Raw genomic sequence first — 5,921 nt, 5'->3', positions numbered from 1 at the left:
AAGAACGTTTCAGCTTCACCTTCCTGAGTGATCTTTTCTACGGGTTTTGCTTGTTTGATTTAACTGCTAATGATGCAAGAAAGACATTTGGGCTTCAGGGAAGAGAGTTTTAGCTCAATAAATTGTGTCACAATTAAGAGCTGCTACTTTATCATCTGTTTAAAAAGTAAATAAAGTAAGAAAACAATAATAATAAAATAGAAAAAGTAAAAAGTAAAGATGGCACAACTATGCCTTATAGTTGTTCTCAGAGTACTGAAGTTATCTGCATAGAATTTATTGTTTGATGACAATGGATGACGGTCAAATTGGGATTTTGTTTTTAAATTAACCTCTTATGTGTGTTCAGAAACTATTAACTATTTGTAACTGAGTGTAAAAAAAAAAAGACAAAGTGAAACCTTGCAAGTTTCAGCTTTATTTTATATTCTACATCATTTTACCTGATTCATTGACTCATTTCTACTTATACAAAGGTTCACAGTTTTTTTGTTTTAGGTTTTTTTTTTTTTTTTTTTAGATTATATTATTAAAACAAAAATACAGGTATATCAAACTTTTAATGCAATATACAATACTTTTCTTGTAAGTCCATTACATTTAAGATATATATTGTAAACACATAAAAACTAACAAACAAAACAGATACTGAAAGAATCACCAACCCAACTAAAGTAACAAAAAGAACAGGGCTGAAAGCTGTTGTGTATTCGCAGGGGGCTCCTTGGTTTCATTCGGAACTTTCTCAAGACCTTGTTTTCAAAACAATCAGAGAGATAACCTTCAGAATCTGTGGTTCCAGCCTTTTGCCATTATTTTCAGCATAGATACACTCTCATCCGTTGGCCTGTGGGATAACGGCCGTTTGCATATCACATTTTCCGAGGGAGCTTAGAGAAAGGTCACTTGTTGTAATCCATCTGGGACTCTCTGGGCTGAATGTAATCAGTATACACTTGTTATTCTGGGGGCCTGGGCTTTTTCTTTTATTTGCTGCTTGGACAGAAGTTAATTTCCCTTGTGACCCTTTGTGCAATAAAATAGTATTATCTGTTGCATGAGGGAAGAAGCAAATTAGCCTTCTCAGCAGAATTTTGTCACTACGGTGATCACTTATAAGTTTATTTACTTAATTAGATTAAGAGCTCTGTAAAGGCTGTCTCTGAAGTGGGGAGGCGTATCTGGTTTGTCTGAATTATCTCGCCCTTGTCTCCATCGATGACTCTCGCAGTGTCCGAAGTTCTTAATGCAGTGACGCACTCACAGCAGCCCTCGTGTCAAACCATGGTCATCTATGAAATATTAAGAAAGCTTCATACTGTTGGCCAAAATAAGACTCTGTTTATAATCGGGATTATACATAGGGATTATCCATGTAAAAATGGAAGTGTAAATGAGACTCATCCAAAACACCTTTGAATCCAATCGTTCAAAACCCTTCAGGATGCAGTTGAGTAGGTGAGGGTTAAAGGTGTCGGTCAATCATGGCAGCTTAGCAATGATCTGAACTCATGATTTTCCTTTCAATAATCCAAAGCTTTAACCACTTTCCTAAAGTTTTATCTTGCCTAACTACAAATTGACCCAGATTGACGTTTCTGAAGGCTTATGCTTATCCAAGTCTCTGCAAACTACATTTGACTACCAAAACTTCACCCAGTAGTTGATGCACATGGTCTGGGAATGCCAAGGTTAGAGTCTTTTAAAATGCAATGAAAATTATAAATGGGTCAAAAAAAATTGAGCATCTATCTTATTCATAAAACATTTAAAAGTAGGACCAATGCTGGAAGTTCATTTGAATGTGAGCTAATTTGCATATTAAATCATAATACCTCAATCTGGCCAATCGGAGTCTCTTTGGACTGCAATTTTTTAAATTAAATTCTATCAGGATGTACTCCAGGTATAGAGACACATGAAATGGCCAGGGATAAATAGGGTCTAAGACACTGCAACAAGATGAGGCAGAACACTTTCTAGGAGCCATGTCTAATTTTGAAGAGAAGCACTTACATCGACTTACAGTTCTAAAGAAAGCTGCTGAAGGAAGTTGGATGACAACCATTCTATCCCCCAACTCGATGTGAGCACTGAGCTATTGTTTGTAGTCACCTGAACCGAACACAGAACGAATTATGAGCGCCAAGTCTGCTGTCTAAAGCCGTTAATGTGGCTATTTCACATGGCCCAGCACGAACATGTGCTATTTGATAGCCTTCGGTTTCTTTCAACCATTCAGGTCTGCTAATCCTTCTCTCGGCTGAAGTCTGATTTGTCAGTTAAACTGGATCCACCACACTGTGCCTGGCACAGCTTGATGCTAATCTGTCAACGCTGTACAGACGTTCTCTGTCGAGTTGTGTTTTTCCTTTGAAAACTGCATGCACAACAGGGCACTGCCTCTGCACATTGTTTTAACAACATTTGGTTACCATGCAAAGATCTTGATGCAAAATAATTGTGCATTTTCACAGCTAAACAATGAGTTAGTAAAGGGTTTTCAGTGCTGCTAATTGCTGAGCTAATCTTTCTGGGACAATATGGTCAGATTAGCACGGAAACACAAACTGCCCTAAACCCCAGGACTGGTGTAAATGATTTTTCATGTAAAGATTTTCTCACACACATAAACACACAATCCAAAGCTTTTTTTGTGTGAATGGAGCCTTAGCGTCAGCATGTGGTAGAATTTCACAGGTGTATATGTGTTTGTGTGTGTGTGTGTGTGTGTGTGTGTGTGTCTATGTGTGTGTGTGTGGAGAGGGGCATGAATGCATATACGTGTGTGAACCTCAGTGGGTGAATGCAATGCTTAACTGACCCGCGGAATCTAGCTCATTATCTCGTCTATTGTGCAGCGCTCCTTCCTCTACCCCATTCACACCCTGTCACAGAGCGGCTTGCACTTCCACAGGCCTGGCCTGCTATTTCATGCCTCTTCAGCCCCGTAGCGAGCAGGGGAAAGGGCGGCCCCTGCTTTGTGTCCCCCTCGCCGCTCTTCACACGCCCGGCAGGGGACTTCCTTTCTCATGTCACCGAAACCGGCACAGCCTAATCCGCCCCGGCCGCACCACCCGCCAGGCATGCTGGGAGGAGGCATTTAAAAAGTGGCCCCTAATGGTTCGTTAATAAATCGCTTCCATTTTACGCTCAACTCTTCACACCAGTGTGGTAGAGAGAAAAAGGGGGCCGGAGGAACCCGAGAACTGTCATTAGTCGTGTAGTCAGACAAGCTTGCCATCGTATACAGGTGGCTTTGATCTCAGTGGTGAAAGTGGAATGTTTGAACATGTCGTGAAGCTTTAAATGTAGTAGGAGTGAAGCAACCGACTATGTGAACTTCAGGACCTCAGCAGTGCTGATGATAGAATGATGATGGAGAAATAGCTTATAAACACTTCTGGACACATGGAAACGTATGATTTGGTTGAAGGTTAATGGTTAGAGCAGTGCCCTGCTGACCGGTTTAAACCTGTGACAGGTCTCTGGAGACTCCAGTGCCATAACTCTCTTATCAGTGAGTAGGTGAGTTGGGTTAGAGCACTCAGCGTGAGTGGGATAAGAGGTTAGAGAGGTGCTCCGTATTGACTGGGACAGAGAGAGGGATATTTAAGACTGAACAGAGGGGGCATCCTGGGTGAATGAGGCCGTGGGGGATTGGCTCAGCGGGAGCGGTCAGGGATGTTAGGGGTGTCGGCAGCACACAGGGATAATCTTGTTAAGTGTGACACACAGCCAGAGGGAGTGGAGGGGTGGTCCTAGAATCACACACACACACACACACACAAACTTAGATTTGTATTTCTATCTGTGTGAGGTATTAACATTAACAACTTGTGTATTTCTATAGTTAAAGAATGCTGTGCATAACCATTACATTAACCTTAGTACCCACAAGGAAATTATATATATATATATATATATATATATATATATATATATATATATATATATATATATATATATATACTGGTCGAAAGTTTGGAGACACTTGACTGAAATGTTTCTCATGATCTTAAAAACCTTTTGATCTGAAGGTGTATGATTAAATGCTTGAAATCGGTGTCGTAGACAAAAATGTGGAAAAAAATTAAATAAATAAAGAATGAATGTGTCTAAACTTTTGACCAGTAGTGTATATACTTTAAGAATGTGTACTTTAAGAAAGTGTAAGAATGCCTTTGACAGAAGAAGAAATTATTAAAATCATTCTCATGGCTGGAGGTTGCAATGAACTTCAACAGGAAACTTGGCAAGCACATCACACACGACATTGTTGACAAACTTATTAACAAATTCAACAAGACTGGAAGTGTTGCAGACCAACCGAGAAGTGGATGTCCTCGAACAACCAATGATGAAGGAACAACCGACATGGTGCTGGCATACATAGTCCCCTATGTATGGAGACTTTTGGGACAACCTGTATATCCTTTCACCATGGAAAGCAGGCAAATAATAAATTTTTATGGTAACCTTCGCCCTTCCATAACACATGTAAATAAAATATAAGTATACAGCTGCATCTAAGAAATGTGAATATCATGGAAAAGTTATTTTTTCCGTAATTTAATTCAAAAAGTGGAACTTTCATATATTCTAGATTCATTAAACATAAAGTGAAATATTTAAAGCCTTTTTTTGTTTTAATCTTGAGGATTATGACTTCAAAAATCCAGTATCTTAAAATATTAGAATAAAGTGTTTATAATACAGAAATGTGGCAGTGTTGCATTCCTAGTGTCAAGCCGCTCCTGAACCAGAGACAATTTCAGAAGCGTCTTACCTGGGCTAAGGAGAAAAAGAACTGGACCGTTGCTCAATGGTCCAAAGTCCTTTTTCAGATGAAAGTAAATTTTGCATTTCATTTGGAAATCAAGGACCCAGAGTCTGGAGGAAGAGTGGAGAGACACAGAATCCAAGTTGCTTGAACTCCAGTGTGAAGTTTCCACGGTCAGTGATGATTTCATGTCATCTTCTGGTGTTGGTCCACTGTGTTTTCTCAAGTCGAGTGTCAATGCAGCATCAACCAGGAGATTTTAGACCACTTCATGGTTCCATCTGCTGACAAGCTTTACGGAGAGTAACTGGCTTGCTGGCCATGGTATTACTGTGCTTGATTGGCCAGCCGACTCGCCTGACCTGAACCCCATGGAGAATCTATGAGAGACACCAGACCCAACAATACAGACAAGCTGAAGGCCGCTATCAAAGCAACCTGGGCTTCCAGAACACCTCAGCAGTGCCACAGGCTGATTGCCTCCATGCCATACCGCATTGATGCAGTAATTCATGCAAAAGGATTAAAGCCCCGACCAAGTATTGAGTGCATAAATGAACATACTTTTCAGAAGGTTGACATTTCTGTATTATAAATCCTTTATTCTAATATTTTAAGATACTTGATTTTTGATTTCCATGAGCTGTAAGCTGTAATTATCAAGATTAAAACAAAAAAAAGGCTTGAAATATTTCACTTTATGTTTAATGAATCTAGAATATATGAAAGTTACACTTTTTTAAATTAAATTATGGAGAATTTTTTTTTTCCACAATATATTTTTTTAGATACACTTGTAAAATAAATTTAAATTTAATAAACAGGTTTTAGAGCGACATTTGCTTCCATCCAGATTCCATCCCATCTTTACTTCTGAAAGACTCTGCCTCTCTAAGATATTCTTTTGATACCCAATCATGTTACTGACCTGTTGCCAATTTACCTAGTTGCAAAATGTTCCTCCAGCTGTTTCTTTTTAGTAACACTAATTTTTCCAGCCTTTTGTTGCCCCGTCCCAACTTTTTTGAGATGTGTTGCAGCCACCAAATTAAAAATTACCTAATTTTTTTTCTTAAAATAATACATTTCATCAGTTTAGAAATTTGATATATTTTCTATGTTCTATTGTGAATAACAG

Source organism: Ictalurus furcatus, chromosome 1, assembly GCF_023375685.1.
Source record: "Ictalurus furcatus strain D&B chromosome 1, Billie_1.0, whole genome shotgun sequence".
Taxonomy (NCBI): domain Eukaryota; kingdom Metazoa; phylum Chordata; class Actinopteri; order Siluriformes; family Ictaluridae; genus Ictalurus; species Ictalurus furcatus.
Note: the sequence above shows the minus strand (reverse complement) of the source record.